Here is a 19,138-nt window from a genome sequence, read left to right as displayed (position 1 = left end):
TTGTTCTTTCCAGGCATCCTCACGAGGGTGACATAGTCTTTAAACCCTGCATAGAAATCCCTGATGAACCACCATGATGCCCAAGGAAGACAGAGTGACCTGAAAGTCCAACTACTTCCTTAAGATAACCCAACTTAAGACCATCCAAAATGCTTCATTGTGGGAGCAGACAACATAGATTCCAAGCAATGCAGCAGATCCGCATATCCCTCAATGGGCAGGCTGTGGTGCTGATGGGCAAGAACACCGTGATGTGCAAGGCCATCTAAGGGCATCTGGAGAACAACCCAGCTCTAGGAGAAACTGTTGCCTCATATCTGGGGGGATTATGGGTTTTGTGTCACCAAGGAGGACCTCACTGAGAACAGGACGTTCTGCTGACCAGTAAGGTGCCAGCTGCCACCCATGCTGGTGCCATGGCCCGAGAAGACCTCCTTCTTTCAGGCTTTAGGCATCACCACTAAAATCTCCTGGAGCACCACTAAAATGCAGCTGATTAAGACTGGACACAAGGTGGGAGCCAGCAAAGCCACACTGCTGAATATGCTGAAAATCTCCCCCTTCTCCTTTGGGCAGATCATCCAACAGGTGTTTGACAATGGCAACCTTTGAAGTGTTTGACATCACAGAGGAAACTGCATTCCCGCTTCCTGGAGGTTGTCCTCAATGTTACCAGCATATGTCTATAGATAGGTTACCCAACTGTTGCATCAGCGCCCCATTCTATCATCAGTGGATGCAAATGGGTCCTGGCTTTGTCTATGGAGACTGATTATACCTTCCCACTTGCTGAAAATGTGGAGGCCTTCTTGGTTAATCCATCTGCATTTGTGGCTGCTGCCCCTGTGGCCACAGCCCCAGCCAAAGTTGAAGCAACAGAAGAGTAAGAAGAATCCAATGAAGATCTGGGGTTTGGTCTCTTTGATCACCCAAAACAACCAATTGAGCCAACTTTATTTGTGAAACAAGAACCTAAAGTTTTACTTCTTTTACCAGAAAAATGCAATGAATGTTTATTATTTATGACAAGTGGGATGGTGCCCTTACAGAAAAAGCCTTAATGTATTGATGACTTAAGTAATTAAGTCGTTCTTCAAAACAAGAATGCTAACAAAAAAATGGGCTACAAAGAAGAAAAAATCATGATCAATTATACATGGAAAAATTATTGTCTCAGTACAAATTAGGTAGCTTAAAATAACACCCATTTATTATATCCCTGTTTCCATAACTCAAAATTCTGGGCATGGCTTAACTAGGTTCTCTGCTTGGGGTCTTACAAGGCTGAAATGAATGTGTTGGGTGGGCTGTGCCACACATAGGGAAGGATATGCTTCCAGGCTCCCAGACTGGTGGTAGAATTCATTTCCTTGCAACTTTACTTCATGATATAGCTTGCTTCTTCAAAGTCAGTAGCACAACAAGAGAGAGAGAGAGACTGAGCAGGAGAGCAAGAGAATGAGATCAAGAGAGAATCTGTTGAGTCTCCATCTTCAAGCAGCCCTTTTAAAGGGTTCACTTAATTGAGTAAGGCCCACCTACTTTTGATGAACACAAAGTCAACTGATTACAACTTCACTTACATCTGCAAAATCCTTTCATTTTTGCTATCGTTGTCAGAAAAAAGTTACAGCCATTCAAGGGGGAGGGGATTATACAGGGTTTAGATCTTTGGGGATTACCTTAAAGTGTACCCACCACATTAATAATGAATGAAAAGCAAATCAAAGCATGGGGAGGAGCCAAGATGGTGGAACAGCATGGAAGTTTTTTGTGTGTCTTGCGTCCATGAAATACAGCCAGACCAACACTAAACCATCTTACACACCTAAAAAACTGATTGGAGGGTTAACACAACAATCTGCACAACCTGAACCATAGAATTCAGCAGAAAGAGAAAAAGTTCATTTTTATTTTCAATTTTTATTAAAAATATTTTTCTTTAATTTTTATTACTATATTTTTACTTTTGTGTAAATTTTTTCAAATTCTGTTTTAGTTCCATCGTTTTATTTTAGTCTACTTCAGTGTATTCACCCTTTCAAATTTTCAAACTATTTCCTTTTTTCTTTTTCTTTTTTTCTCTTTTGTTTCTTTTCTTTTTCTTGAATGAAGAAAGAGAAAAACTTCATTTTTACTTTCAATTTCTATTAAAAATATTTTTCTTTAATTTTTTACTATATTTTTTGCTTTCATGTAAATTTTTTCAAATTCTACTTTACTTCCATCATTTTATTTTAGTCTACTACAGTGTATTCATTTTTTCAAATTTTCAAACGATTTTTTTTCTTTTTTAAATCTTTTTTCTCTTTTTTGTTTCTTTGCTTTTACTTGAATACAGAAAAAGAAAAAATTCATTTTTATTTTTAATTTTTATTAAAAATATTTTTCTTTAATTTTTTTCTACTATATTCTTTACTTTTGTGTATAGTTTTTCAAATTCTATTTTACTCCCATCATCTCATTTTAGTCTACTTCAGTGTATTCATTTTTTCAAATTCTCAAATGATTTCCTTTTTTTTCTCCCCCCACCTTTTTTTCTCTAATCTGTCAAACCACTTTCAACACCCAGACCAAAACACACTTAGGATCTAGCATCACTTATTAGATTTGTGTGTGTGTGTGTGTGTGTTTAATTTTTAAATTTTAATATTTTTTAATTTAAATATTTTTTAATTTTAAGTTTTCTACCTCATGAATTCCTTTTCTTCCTTCAAAAATGACAAAACAAAGGAATTCACCCCAAAAGAAAGAGCACAAAGAAACGACAGCCAGGGACTTAACCGACACATATACAAGCAAGATGTCTGAACCAGAATTTAGAATCACGATAATAAGAATACTAGCTGGAGTCGAAAATAGATTAGAATCCCTTTCTGCAGAGATAAAGGAAGTAAAAACTAGCCAGGATGAAATAAAAAATGCTATAACTGAGGTGCAATCACGAATGGATGCTGCAGCAGCAAGGATGGATGAGGTAGAACAGAGAATCAATGATATAGAGGACAAACTTATGGAGAATAACCAAGCAGAAAAAAAGGAGGGAGATTAAGGCAAAAGAGCATGATTTAAGAATTAGAGAAATCAGTGACTCATTAAAAAGGAACAACCTCAGAATCATAGGGGTGCCAGAAGAGGAAGAGAGAGAAGTAGGGGTAGAAGGTTTATGTGAGCAAATCAGAGCAGAAAACTTTCCTAACCTGGGGAAAGACACAGATATCAAAATCCAAGAAGCACAGAAGACTCCCGTTAGATTCAACAAAAACCGACCATCAGTAAGGCATATCATAGTCAAATTCACAAAATACTCAGGCAAGGAGAGAATCATGAAAGCAGCAAGGGAAGGTCCTTAACCTACAAGGGAAGACAGATCAGGTTTGCAGCAGACCTAGCCACAGAAACTTGGCAGGCCAGGAAGGAGTAGCAGGATATATTCAGTGTGTTAAATCAGAAAAATATGCAGCCAAGAATTCTTTATCCAGCAAAGCTGTCATTCAAAATAGGAGAGATAAAAAGTTTCCCAAACAAAAATTAAAGGAATTTGTGACCACTAAACCAGCCTTGCCAGAAATGTTAAGGGGGACTCTCTGAGGGGAGAAAAGATAAAAAAAAATAATAAAAATTATATATATATATATATATATATATATATATATCAAAAGCAACAAAGATTAGAAAGGACCAGAGAACACCACCAGAAACTCCAACTCTACAAGCATCACAATGGCAATAAATTCATATCTTTCAGTACTCATTCTAAATGTCAGTGGACTCAATGGTCCGATGAAAAGACCTAGGGTAACAGAATGGATAAGAAAACAAGATCCATCTATATGCTGTTTACAAGAGACCCACTTTAGACCTAAAGACACCTTCAGATTGAAAATAAGGGGATGGAGTACCATCTATAATGCTAATGGTCAACAAAAGAAAGCTGGAGCAGCCACACTTATATCAGACAATCTAGACTTCAAAAAAGACCGTATCAAGAGATGCAGAAGGGCGTTATATCATGATCATGGGGTGTATCCACCAAGAAGACCTAACAATTGTAAACATTTATGTGCCAAATGTGGGAGAACCCAAATATATAAATCAATAAATCACAAACATAAAGAAACTCATCGATAGTAATACCATAACAGTAAGAGACTTCAACACCCCACTCACAGCAATGGACAAATCATCTAATCAAAAAATCAACAAGGAAACAATGGCTTTGAATGACACATTGGACCAGATGGACTTAACAGATATATTCAGAACATTTCATCCTAAAGCAGCAGGATATACATTCTGCTCCACTGCACATGGAACGTTCTCCAGAATAGACCACACCCTGGGACAGAAATCAGCCCTCAGCAAGTACAAAAAGATCGAGATCATACCGTGCATATGTTCAGACCACAATGCTATGAACCTCGAAATCAACCACAAGAAAAAATTTGGAAAGGTAACAAATACTTGGAGACTGAAGAACATCCTACTAAAGAATGAATGGGCTAACAAAGAAGTTAAAGAGGAAATTTAAAAGTATATGAAAGCCAATGAAAATGCTAACACCACAACCCAAAACCTCTGGGACGCAGCAAAGGCAGTCATGAGAGGAAAGGATATAGCAATCCAGGTCTTCCTAAAGAAGGAAGAAAGATCTCAGATACACAACCTAACCTTACACCTTAAAGAGCTGGAAAAAGAACAGCAAGTAAAACCCAAAACCACCAGAAGACAAGAAATAATAAAGATTAGAGCAGAAATTAATGCTATCGAAACCAAAAAAACAGAACAGATCAATGAAACCAGAAGCTGGTTCTTTGAAAGAATTAACAAAACTGATAAACCACTAGCCAATTTGATCAAAAAGAAAAAAGGAAAGGACCCAAATAAATAAAATCAAGAATGAAAGAGAAGAGATCACAACCAACACAGCAGAAATAAAAGCAATAATAAGAGAATATTATGAGCAATTATATGCCAACAAAATGGGCAATCTGGAAGAAAGGGACAAATTCCTAGAAACATATACACTACCAAAACTGAAACAGGAAGAAATAGAAAATTTGAACAGACCTATAACCAGTAAGGAAATCAAATCAATAATCAAAAATCTCCCAAAAAACAAGAGTCCAGGGCCAGATGGCTTTCCAGGGGAATTCTACCAAACATTTAAGGAAGAGTTAACACCTATTCTCTTGAAGCTGTTCCAAAATATAGAAATGGAAGGAAAACTTCCAAACTCTTTCCATGAAGCCAGCATTACCTTGATTCCAAAGCCAGAGACTCCACTAAAAAAGAGAACTATAGACCAATTTCCCTGATGAACATGGATGCAAAATCCTCAACAAGATACTAACCAAGCGGATCCAACGATACATTAAAAAAATTATTCACCACGACCAAGTGGGATTTATACCTGGGATGCAGGCTGGTTCAATATCCACAAAACAATTAACATGATTCGTCACATCAATAAAAGAAAGGACAAGAACCATATGATCCTCTCAAGAGATACAGAGAAAGCATTTGACAAAATACAGCATCCTTTCTTTATAAAAACCCTCAAGAAAGTAGGGATAGAAGGATCATACCTTGAGATCATAAAAGCCACATATGAATGACCCAACGCTAATATCATCCTCAATGGGGAAAAACTGAGAGCTTTCCCCCCAAGGTCAGGAACAAGACAGGGATGTCCACTCTCACCACTATTATTCAACATAGTATTGGAAGTCTTAGCCTCTGCATTCAGACAACACAAAGAAATAAAAGGCATCCAAATCAGCCAGGAGGAGGTCAAACTTGCACTCTTCACAGATGACATGATACTCTATATGGAAAACCCACAAGATTCCACCAAAAAACTGCTAGAACTGATTCATGAATTCAGCAAAGTTGCAGGATATAAAATCAACACACAGGAATTGGTTGCATTCCTATACACCAACAATGAAGTGACAGAAAGAGAAATCAAGGAATCGATCCCATTTACGGTTGCACAAAAAACCATAAAATACCTAGGAATAAATCTAACCAAAGAGGTGAAAAACCTATATGCTGAAAACGATAGAGAGCTTATGAAAGAAACTGAAGACACAAAAAAATGGAAAAAGATTCCATGCTCCTGGATAGGAAGAACAAATATGGTTAAAATGTCAATACTACCCAAAGCAATCTACATATTTAATTCAATCCCTATCAAAATAACACCAGCATTCTTCACAAAGCTAGAACAAATAATCTTAAAATTTGTATGTCACCAGAAAAGACCCCGAATAGCCAAAACGATCTTGAAAAAGAAAACCAAAGCAGGAGGCATCACAATCCCAGACTTCAAGCTATACTACAAAGCTGTAATCCTCAAGACAGTATGGTACTGGCCCAAGAACAGACAGTCAGATCAATGGAACAGAATAGAGAAACCAGAAATGGACCCACAAATGTATGGCCAACTAATCTTTGACAAAGCAGGAGAGAATATCCAGTGGATTCAAGACAGTCTCTTCAGCAAGTGGTGCTGGGAAAACTGGACAGCAACATGCAGAAGAATGAACCTGAACCACTTTCTTACACTATACACAAAAATAAACTCAAAATGGTTAAAAGACCTAAATGTAAGACAGGAAGCCATCAAAATCCTTGAGGAGAAAGCAGGCAAAAACCTCTTTGATCTTGCCCGCAGCAACTTCCTACTCAACAAGTCTCCAGAGGCAAGGGAAACAAAAGCAAAAATGAACTACGGGGACCTCATCAAAATAAAAAGCTTCTGCACAGTGAAGGAAACAATCAGCAAAACTAAAAGGCAACAGACAGAATGGGAGAAGATATTGCAAACGACACATCAGATAAAGGGTTAGTATCCAAAATCTACAAAGAACTTATCAAACTCAACAGCCAAAAAACAAATAATCCAGTGAAGAAATGGACAAAAGACATGAATAGACACTTCTCCAAAGAAGACATCCAGATGGCCAACTGACACATGAAAAAAATGCTCAACTTCACTCATCATCAGGGAAATACAAATCAAAACCATAATGAGATACCACCTCACACCTGTCAGAATGGCTCACATTAACGACTCAGGCAACAACAGATGTTGGTGAGGACGCGGAGAAAGAGGATCTCTTTTGCATTGTTGATGGGCATGCAAGCTGGTGCAGCCACTCTGGGAAACAATATGGAGGTTCCTCAAAAAACTAAACATAGAACTACCCTACGACCCAGCAATTGCACTACTAGGCATTTATCCAAGGGATACAGATGTGCTGTTTCGAAGGGACACATGTACCCCCGTGTTTATAGCAGCACTATCAACAATAGCCAAGGTATGGAAAGAGCCCAAATGTCCCTCAATGGATGAATGGATAAAGAAGATGTGGTATATATGTACAATGGAGTATTACTTGGCAATCAAAAAGAATGAAATCTTGCCATTTGCAACTACGTGGATGGAACTGGAGGGTATTATGCTAAATGAAATTAGTCAGCCAGAGAAAGACAAACATCCTATGACTTCACTCATATGAGGACTTTAAGAGACAAAACAGATGAACATAAGGGAAGGGAAACAAAAATAATATAAAAACAGGGAGGGGGACAAAACAGAAGAGACTCATAAGTATGGAGAACAAACCGAGCGTTACTGGAGGGGTTGTGGGAGGCGGGGTGGGCTAAATGGGTAAGGGGCACTAAGGAATTTACTCCTGAAATCATTGTTGCACTATATGCTAACTAATCTGGATGTAAATTTAAAAAAATAAGAAAATTAAATTTAAAAAGAAGAAAAGCAAATTAAAGCATCATGAACGTTCATTTTTGGCATCTCACACTGGCAAAGATTTAAAAAAACAAAAACTAAAAATTCCCAGTGTTGGCAAAGTGTGAGAAAACCAGCCCTATCTCCCTATTGGAGGGAGTGTTGAAGGTTACAACATTCTGAAAAGGCACAACAATCTGAAATGCAGTTTGGCAAAACTCACCAAAGCTTAAAACTCTGCAGTCTTTTTGACACAGCAAACCTTCTACTAGAAACTATTCATGGAAATACTTATGGATAATGTACACAAAGATTTAATCTTGAGGTTGTACACTGCAGCTTTATTTATAATACCAAAAAAAAATTTTTTTAAAGAAGAGGGGGATAAAAATGAACAAAAGTAAAACACTGGTTAAATAAATTGTGGTAAATCCACATAATTGAAGTGAGCTGAATCACACTGTGTTTTACAGTTTGAGCTCCAGTGCCGGGTACTGCTGGTCAGAATCCAGGCTCTACCACTCAGCGGCTCTGTACAATGGGAATGTATTGTAACCTATCTGAGCCTCAGTTACAAAGATGGAATAATAACAGTACCCACCTTGGGGCTACTGGGTAGCTTAGTCAGTTAAGCATCCAACTCTTGATCTCAGCTCAAGCCTTGATATCAGGGTCATAAGTTTGAGCCCTGCATGGGGTTCTGTGCTGGACATGGAGCCTACTTAATAAAACAATGTTTTTAAATAACAGTACCCACATCAGAGGGCTGTTGTGAGGATTAAATGGCTCACACATGTCACTGTTATACCAAGTCAGTACTTAATTGTGGAGAAGGAGAAGGTGGGGTGGGGGGATGAGGTATGGTGAAATTACCAAACAGCTTATACAAAATAACTCCATTTTTGTTTAAAAAATTCAACGATAAACTCAGCAAATGGAATGGAAGGTCATCTTTCAGACTGCTTATTTTCTCTGAGAAGTGGTATTACAGAGGATTTCCATTTTCTCCTTTGTGAGTTTTTAAATTTACCAGTTGTCCTATACTATACACTTATGACTTTAGAGGGAAAGTATCCAAACTGACTTTTTTTAATGTTTATTTATTTTTGAGAGAGAGATAGACAGGAGCACAAGCAAGGAAGGGGCAGAGAGAGAGGGAGACACAGAATCCAAAGCAGGTCCCAGGCTCTGAGCTGTCAGCACAGAGCCCAACTTGGGGTCCAAACTCACACTCCATGAGATCATAACCTGAGCCAAAGTCGGACACTTAACCCACTGAACCACCCAAGCACCCCATGATTTTTTTTAAAGAAAGGAAAAGTAAGCCCTGAATGATTAAGAAGGCCTCAAGAATGAGGTGGGGATTGAATGGGTATTACAATGGTTCTCAGACTTTTGGAATTCAAGATCTAAGAAAAAAAAAATAGAGACATCACATGGGACTGCCACTATTCCATGTTGCCCAGTGAGACACGTTTTAAAAAGCTACTATCTACTACCATCACTTCATATGAAACATACTAAACTAACACTGAAAAAAAAAAAAAGGAAAAAAGAAAAGCCTAGTTTCAGAATAGTCCTTTCCACTGAGTTTTGTGGAAAACTCACTACATTTTAAAAATTTTTGTCATTTAACTGAAAAACGCTAAAAACTTCATCTTGGGCTGAAGATTGGGAACCACCGGGGTAGAGTGTGGGAAATGAAATTGGTCAACAAGCAGCAGGCACTGGCAGCAAAGCAGGGAGGCAGCATTGTGGGTAATGCGGAAGGTCTGGCCTCTCTGCTCGGCCCCAAGGCTCTCATTACATTTTCATGGTGTGTGAGGTGAGTATGAAGACTCCTAGGGTTCAAGTGATGATTTCATTCTCAGGGATTCTAATGAAGATTACTTGAAATCCCTCTTCTTTTTCTTTTTCTTTTTTTAAAAATAATTTTATTTATTTATTTATTTATTTATTTATTTAAAAATTTTTACATCCAGATTAGTTAGCATATAGTGCAACAATGATTTCAGGAGTAAATTCCTTAGTGCCCCTTACCCATTTAGCCCACCCCGCCTCCCACAACCCCTCCAGTAACGCTCGGTTTGTTCTCCATACTTATGAGTCTCTTCTGTTTTGTCCCCCTCCCTGTTTTTATATTATTTTTGTTTCCCTTCCCTTATGTTCATCTGTTTTGTCTCTTAAAGTCCTCATATGAGTGAAGTCATAGGATGTTTGTCTTTCTCTGGCTGACTAATTTCATTTAGCATAATACCCTCCAGTTCCATCCACGTAGTTGCAAATGGCAAGATTTCATTCTTTTTGATTGCCAAGTAATACTCCATTGTACATATATACCACATCTTCTTTATCCATTCATCCATTGAGGGACATTTGGGCTCTTTCCATACCTTGGCTATTGTTGATAGTGCTGCTATAAACACGGGGGTACATGTGTCCCTTCGAAACAGCACATCTGTATCCCTTGGATAAATGCCTAGTAGTGCAATTGCTGGGTCGTAGGGTAGTTCTATGTTTAGTTTTTTGAGGAACCTCCATATTGTTTCCCAGAGTGGCTGCACCAGCTTGCATGCCCATCAACAATGCAAAAGAGATCCTCTTTCTCCGCGTCCTCACCAACATCTGTTGTTGCCTGAGTCGTTAATGTGAGCCATTCTGACAGGTGTGAGGTGGTATCTCATTATGGTTTTGATTTGTATTTCCCTGATGATGAGTGAAGTTGAGCATTTTTTTCATGTGTCAGTTGGCCATCTGGATGTCTTCTTTGGAGAAGTGTCTATTCATGTCTTTTGTCCATTTCTTCACTGGATTATTTGTTTTTTGGCTGTTGAGTTTGATAAGTTCTTTGTAGATTTTGGATACTAACCCTTTATCTGATGTGTCGTTTGCAATATCTTCTCCCATTCTGTCTGTTGCCTTTTAGTTTTGCTGATTGTTTCCTTCACTGTGCAGAAGCTTTTTATTGAAATCCCTTTTCTAAGCACTGAGAATACATCTGTGAATAACACAGACATAATCCCTACTCTTTCTCATGAAGGAGGAGACTAAGGGACAAGTGTATTTCCTTAAATCTATGGGAGCAGAGATGGTATCAGTCTCCTCTCCTCCATCTTCTGCAGGTGGAGAACCTCAGGCTCAGCAAACAGCTACTGAACCACAGAGTCTTCAGGTGCCCTTGAAGGCCGGTCCAGGGCATTACAGGGAAGGATGGTCATCCAGTGGGACTTCAGATTGTATCTCTTGGGTACCGGCAGGTTCTTCTGCACCAGCAAACCTTTTAGTATTCATTTCTATCTATGGATATATTGGAAAGATATGCATGTTTTATCATGCTCAGAATAAGAGTTCAATATTTATGTATAAATCTCAAGCTTCACTTCAGCATTATGAAGACTGGCAAAATGCATGGCTAATTCGATAATGTAGGCAAATTTCTTGGCCATTAATCCCATGAATCATACATGTCTCCTCTAAGAGTCTGAAATCTGAATATTTTAGCACAAGTATGAGGAGAGGAAAAGCTCACTAGTTGGGACAAACCAGGAGAAGATCAGAGCGCATTCTAGAAGATGTGAAAGTCAAGGTCACCTTCTTATATAATCTATACATACCTATATATACATTATATTAAACATAAAGAAAATTGACAGTGGATGAGTCATTGTCAAAGAGAGGTCCCATGTTAGTTGCTTTCACATGGAATTAAGAAGGCCATGACTTTAGAACCTTTTTTATTAGTGTGCCTATAGATGCAGCTAATGTCTGAAAGAATAATTTTGGAAAATAACCACCTTTAAACGATGATAAATACCATCAGTTTGCTTATTACACCTTTTTCTCACATATGATTATAATGTCTTTACTTCAGCTAGGATTCTTATTATAAATTCTCAGCCTCTAAACTGAAATTTGCAGAGTCTTCCAGCTTGTAATTGTCACATTTGGGGAGAGTTTCTCAACTTTCCCAAGTGGGAATTACTTGGATTGTGTCTATATTAGCAAGATTAGCAAGATCTCTGAACTCATGACCCTGAGACGAAGACCTGAGCTGAGATCAAGAGTCAGATGCTTAACTGACTGAACCATCCAGGCTCCCCAACAAGATCTCTTTTTATAAAGTATTTGTGTTTCTTATGAGGAGAAAACATATGTCTTAAGCACTTACTATGAGCTTCTAAATTGGAAGCTCTTGAGGGTGAGGACTATGCCTATTTTATGCCTCCTGGGCCCATAATAGAGCCTGCATATAACTGCTCAATAAATGGTTGTTGAAGTCGTGGTGTCCAGGTGTCCCTTCTTAGGTGGTAGCCAGCTTCCACGGTGGCCTCCAGTGACACCTGCCTCCTGTTATTTCACCCTGGCATAGTCCTCTTTCACACTGTAGCAGGGTTGGTTAGTCTTACCAGTGGAATATGGCAGTCATGATGGTGTGTTACTACCAAGCTTAGGTTATAAAGGACTTCAGCTTACATCTTGGTATCTCTATCTCACTGCTCCCTGCCTTTAGGAAAAAGCCACATGGATAGATCCCTGTGGTGCGGAAATGAAGCCTCCTGCCAACAGCTACACAGGTGAACTTGGAAGTGATTCCCCGACCCTACATAATTCTTCAGAGACTACGGGCATGGCCAATAGTTTGTAATCTTGTGAGAAAGTCTGAGCCAGAACCACCCAACTGAGCCATTCGGTGATTCCCTACCCCTCAGAAACTGTAAGATAATAAATGTTGTTTCAAGCTGCTAACTGTGGAGGGTAACTTGCTACACAGCAGTAGATAACTACTACAGCATGAAATCCCACACATTTCTCACCAAAACCCTATGATGAAGGTAACGACAGCACCTTCTGATCAATGAAGATACAGAGTCAGTGAAATCAAGGAACTTGTCTAAGATGTCGTGAATATAAACCCAGGTCAGACACCTGCTATCTCTCAGAGAACAAAAATATCACATTTCCCTAGCCCAAATAATCTTACCTTTAAAGTCCATCACTCTGTTATCATTTGGGATTTTTGACATCTGGTAATAATAAGGGCAGTGATTATTAAAAATATACCAAGGGAACCTGTTTGCATAACCCATTAACGTTCAAGGTTTCATGGTCGTGATTTCCAAGTAGAGAAATGACAACACATTGGAAGGAACAGATGAGTTGAAAGGAGAATCTGAAAGTGGCATAGTTAAAATCATGTGTAGGTATTTTTAGCACAAAGAAAGAAGTCCTGTTTTGGCAGACACTGCTAAAACATAGGGCCATTTTCAGGTGCTGTATTTAGACAATCAGCTAATGTCATAGCAAAATGATTGCTTGTTGAGAACACAGATGAGCCTTGAAAAAATGAAGGAGATTTTAAGAACATAGGCCCATTTCTATGTGGCCCTTATTGAAGCAGAGGAGGGGACCACTGAGAAGCAGAACTCTGGGGTCCAATCTCCATCAGCCTCCAATTTTAAGTGAAAAAGTGGGTCTGCTGTGCAAACACAGCTTCACGACAAATCCTTGGATGTCTTTTTCTTCTAGCCAGACCGCTGCCCCTAAAATACTCCTGTACAGAAGTTCTGGGGAAGCTTTGGGGAGCATCAAATTTGAGCCATATAGATGGATACAGAGAGGACTGAGGGGTGTTAAGCATATTAAATTAAGATGTGAAGCAATGATTCTCATTCATGGAATCCTGAAACACTGGTGGGTCGAGGTTGGTGTGTGAGGTGTGTACAAGACCTATGCAATTATTGATTAAATTACTGGCTTTTTCAAATGATTTTTTAAAACAGAAAACAAACAGGAGAACTTATCATAACATCTTTTACCCTCATGTGTGATGTGTGTGTGTGATGTGTGTGTAACTATGTTGTGTATCTATAGCTTATGCAATTTACACACTTAAAGTGTACAGTTCGATGGGTTTTCATGTACTCAGAGTTGTGGGACCATCACCACAGCCAATCTTAGATATTTTTATTACCCCCCCCAAAGAAGTCCATACCCATTAGCAGTCACTCCCCATTCCTCATTCCCCTCTCAGCCTTAGGCAACCTACTCATCTACTTTTTATCTCTACAGATTTGCCTACTCTGGACATTTCCATAAATAGATCATACAAATGTGGTGTTTTGTGACTAGCTTTTTTTACTTAGCATAATCTTTTTCAAGGTTCATCCATGCTGTAGCATGTATCACTACTTCATCCTTTCTTATGAATGAATAATGGTCTATTGTGTGAATATATCACATTTTATTTATCCCTTCATCAGTTGATGGCCATATGCTTTGTCTGCACTTTTTGGCTATTATGAATAATGCTGCTATGAATATTTGTGTACAGGTATTGTGTAAACACACATTTTCATTGCTCTTGGGCATACACCTAGGAGTGGAATTGCTAGGTCATCTGGTAACTCTGTCTAACATTTTGAGGAACTGTCAGGTGGTTTCCCAAACCATCTGTACCATTTAGGAGGGTTCTCATCAGCAATGGATGAGGGTTCTGGTTTTTCCACATCCTCCTCAACTATTGTTATTATCTGCCTTTTAAATTATAGTGATTCTAGAGGTTTGTATCCTTCTCTGTTTTTATCTTATTTTTGCTTCCCTTGCCCAATGTTCATCTGTTTTGTTTTTAAATTCCACATGAGTGAAATCATATGATATTTGTCTTTTTCTGACTGACTTATTTCACTTAGCATAATATACTCTAATTCCAACCGTGTTGCTGCAAATGGCAAGATTTCATTCTTTCTGATCTCTGAGTAATATTCCATTGTGTGTACCACATCTTTTTTTATCCATTCTTTGGCCGTGGGATATTTGGGCCCTTTCCATACTTTTGCTATCGACGATAGTGCTGCTGTAAACATTGGGGTGCATGTGCCCGTTTGAATCAGTATTTTTTGTTCCATAGTAGTGCAATTGCTGGGTCATAGGATAGTTCTATTTTTAATTTTTTGAGGAACTTCCATACTGTTTCCCAGAGTGTGGTTGCACCAGTTTGCATTCCCACCTGCAGTGCAAAAGGATTCCTTCTTCTCCTCATCCTCGCCAACATCTGTTGTTGCCTGAGGTATTAATGTTAGCCATTCTGACAGGTGTGAGGTGATAACTCGTGGTTTTGATTTGTATTTCCCTGATGATGAGTGAAGTTGAGCATTTTTTTCATGTGTTGGTTGGCCATCTGGATGTCTTCTTTGGAAAAGTGTCTATTCATGCCTTTTGTCCATTTCTTCACTGGATTAGTTGTTTTTTGGGTGTTGAGTTTGATACTCAAGTTGTTTTTTGGGTGTTGAGTGTTGAGATTTTGGATACTAACGCTTTATCTGATATGTCATTTGCAATATCTTCTCCCATTCTGTCGGTTGCCTTTTAATTTTGCTGATTTTTCCTTTGCTGTGTAGAAGCTTTTTATCTTGATGAGGTCCCAATAGTTCATTTTTGCTTTTGTTTCCCTTGCCTCTGGAGACATGTTGAGTAAGAAGTTGCTGTGGCCGAGGTCAAAGAGGTTGTTACCTGTTTTCTCCTCTAGGATCTTGATGGCCTCCTGTCTTACATTTAGGTCTTTTAACCATTTTGAGTTTATTTTTGTGTATGGTGTAAGAAAGTGGTTCAGGTTCATTCTTCTTCATGTCGCTGTTCAGTTTTCCCAACACCATTTGCTGAAGAGACTGCCTTTTTTCTATTGGATATTCTTTCCTGCTTTGTCAAAGATTAGTTGGCCATACAGCTGTGGATCCATTTCCGAGTTCTCTACTCTGTTCCATTCTGAGTTCTCTACTCTGTTTTTGTGCCAGTACCATAATGTCTTGATTCCAGCTTTGAAATACAGCTTGAAGTCTGGAATTGTGATGCCTCCAGATTTGATTTTCTTTTTCAACTTTACTTTGGCTATTTGGGGTCTTTTCTGGTTCCATACACATTTTAGAATGGTTTGTTCTAGCTCTGTGAAAAATGCTGGTGTTATTTTGATAGGGATTGAATTGAATATGTAGATTGCTTTGGGTAGTATCGACATTTTAACAATATTTGTTCTTCCTATCCAGGAACATGGAATCTTTTTCTATTTCTTTGTGTCTTCTTTAATTTCTCTCCTAACTTTCTTCAATTTCTCTCGTAACTCAGTGTATAGCTCTTTCACCTCTTTGGTTAGGTTTATTCCTAAGTATTTTATGGTTTTTGGCACAATTGTGAAGAGGGCCGATTCCTTGATTTCTCTTTCTGCTGCTTCATTATTGCTGTATAGAAATGCAACCAATTTCTGTACATTGAATTTATATCCTGTGCTTTTGCTGAATTTGTGGCAGTTCTAGCAGTTTTTTGGTGGTCTTTTGGGTTTTCCACCTAGGGTATCACGTCATCTGCAAGGAGTGAAAGTTTGGCTTCCTCCTTGCTGATTTGGATACTTATTTCTTTTGGTTGTCTGAGTGCTGAGGCTAGGACTTCCAATACTATGTTGAACAACAGTGGTGAGAGTGGATATCCTTGTCATGTTCCTGGCTGTAGGGGGAAAGCTCTCAGTTTTTCCCCATTGAGGATGATATCAGTTGTGGGTCTTTCATATGTGGCCTGTATGATCTTGAGGTATGTTTCTTCTATCTCTACTTTCTTGAGGGTTTTTATAAAAAAAAAACTATGCTATATTTTGTCAAATGTTTTTTCTGCATCTATTGAAAGGATCATGTGGTTTTTATCCTTTCTTTTATTAATGTGATGTATCACATTGATTGATTTGTGGATATTGCACCAGCCTTGCATCCCAGGAATAAATCCCACTTGTCATGGTAAATAATTTTTTTAATGTATTGTTGGATCCAATTTGCCAGTATCTTGAAAATTTTTGCATCTGTGTTCATCAGGGAAATTGGTCTGAAATTCTCCTTTTTAGTGGACACTTTGTCAGGTTTTGGAATCAAGGTAATATTGGCCATGTAGAATGAGTTTGGAAGTTCTCCTTCCATTTCTATGTTTTTGGAACAGTTTCAGAAGAATAGGGGTTAACTCTTCTTTAAATGTTTGGTAGAATTCCTCTAGAAAGTCATCTAGCTCTGTACTCTTTTTCTGGGGAGATATTTGATTTCTGATTAAGTTTCTTTATTGTTTATGGGTCTGTTCAAATTTTCTATTTCTATTTCTTCAGTTTTGGTGGTTTATATGTTTCTAGGAATTTGTCCATTTCTTCCCAATTTGTTGGCATATAATTGTTCATACTATTCTCTTACTGTTTGCATTTCTGTAGCATTAGTTGTGATCTCTCCTCTTTCATTCATGATTTTATTTGTTTGGGTCCTTTTCTTTTTCTTTTTTATCAATCTGGCTAGGGGTTTATGAATTTTGTTAATGCTTTCAAAGAACCAACTCCTTGGTTTTTGTTGTTGTTGTTGTTCTGTTTTTTTTTTTAATTTCAATATCATTTGATTTCTTCTGTAACTTTATTATTTCCCTTCTTCTGCAGGTTTTGGGCTTTATTTGCTGCTCTGTTTCCAGCTCTGTTAGGTGTAAGGTTAGGTTGTGTATTTGAACCTTTCTTCCTTCTTTAGGGTGGCCTGGATTGCTATATACTTCCCTCTTATGACCACCTTTGCTGCCTCCCAGAGGTTTTGGACTGTCGTGTTTTCTTTTTCATTAGCTTCCATGTACTTTTTAATTTCATCTTTAATTTCTTGATTAACCCATTCATTCTTTAGTAGGATGTTCTTTAATGTCCAAGTATTCGTGGTCTTTCCAAATTTTTTCTTGTGGTTGATTTCGAGTTTCATAGCATTCTGGTCTGAAAATATGCATGGTATGATCCCGATCTTTCTGTACTTGTTGAGAGCTGATTTGTGACCCAGTATGTGATCTATTTTGGAGAATGTTCCATGTGCACTTGAGAAGAATGTGTATTCTGCTGCTTTAGAATGAAATATTCTGAATATATCTGTTAAGTCCATCTGGTCCAGGGTGTTACTCAACACCATTGTTTCCTTGTCGATTTTCTGCTTAGATGATCTGTCCATTGTTGTAAGTGGGGTGCTGAAGTCCCCTACTATTATGGTATTATTATCAATGAGTTTCTTTATGCTTGTCATTAATTGATTTATATATTTTGCTACTCCACATTGGGGGCATAAATATTTATAATTGTTAGATCTTCTTGGTGGATAGATCCCTTAATTATGATATAATGCCCCATTTATCTCCTTTCACAGTCTTTGTTTTAAAATCGAGTTTGTCTGATATAAGTATGACTACTCCAGCTTTCTTTTGATGACCATTTTCATGACTGATGGTTCTCCATCCCCTTACTTTCAACCTGCAGGTATCTTTAGGTCTACAGTGAGTCTCTTGAAGCAGCTATAGATGGGTCTTGTTTTCTTATCCATTCTGATACCCTATGTCTTTTGATTGGAGCATTTAGTCCATTGGCATTTAGAGCGAGTACTGAAAGATATGAATTTAATGCAATTGTGTTGCCAGTAGAGTTGGTGCTTCTGGTGACATTCTGTGGTCCTTTCTAGTCTTTGTTGTTTTTGTTCTTTTTTGGTTTTTTCATCTTTTCTCCACTCAAAGAATCCCCCTTAAAATTTCTTGCAGGGCTGGTTCACTGGTCACAAACTCCTTTCGTTTTCGTGTGTCTGGGAAACTCTTTATCATTCCTTCTGTTTTGAATGACAGCTTTGCTGAATAAAGAATTCTCCGCTGCATATTTTTCCAATTCAGGATGTTGAATATATCCTGCCACACTCCTTTCTGGCCTGCCAAGTTTCTGTGGATAGGTCGTCTGTGAACCTTTTCTGTCTTCTCTCATAGGTTAAGGAATTTTTCCCTTGCTACTTTCATAATTCTCTCCTTGTCTGTGCATTTTGTGAATTTGACTATGATATGCCATGGTAATGGTTGGTTTTTGTTGGATCTAATGGAAGTTCTCTGTGCTTCTTGGATTTTGAGGTCTGTGTCCTTCCCCAGACAAGAAAGTTTTCCACTATAGTTTTCCACTATAATTTGCTCACATAAACCTTCAGACACCTTTTCTTTCTCTTCATCTTCTGGGACTCCTATGATTCAGATGTTATTCCTTTTTAATAAATCACTGAGTTCTCTAAGTTTTGTATTGTGATCTTTTGCTTTTGTTTACCTCTTTTTTCCTCTTCATTATTCTCCATAATTTTATTGTCTATATCGCTGATTTGCTGCTCTGCTTTGTTCAACCTTGCCATCATGGCATCCATTTTAGATTACATCTCGGTTATAGCATTTTTAATTTTATCCTGACTACATTTTATTTCTTTTATCTCCACAGAAAGGGATTCTCTGCTGTCTTCTATTGTGGTTTTCATTTACATCTCCTTGATATTAATGATGCCAAGTATTTTTTCATATGCTTTTTGGTACATGAAGACACTTGTA

At 38.0% G+C, this 19,138-nt stretch overlaps 1 pseudogene; it reads left to right on the top strand.

The window, feature by feature from the left end:
• The first annotated feature begins 76 nt into the window (after positions 1-76).
• LOC106983566 (60S acidic ribosomal protein P0-like) lies at positions 77-12,401 on the top strand (annotated as a pseudogene).
• The last annotated feature ends 6,737 nt before the right edge of the window (positions 12,402-19,138 follow it).

The sequence above is a fragment of the Acinonyx jubatus genome, chromosome B3 (assembly GCF_027475565.1).
Source record: "Acinonyx jubatus isolate Ajub_Pintada_27869175 chromosome B3, VMU_Ajub_asm_v1.0, whole genome shotgun sequence".
Taxonomy (NCBI): Eukaryota; Metazoa; Chordata; class Mammalia; order Carnivora; family Felidae; genus Acinonyx; species Acinonyx jubatus.
The sequence above is the reverse complement of the archived record's forward strand: the minus strand, read 5'-3'. Positions and strand labels throughout refer to the sequence as shown.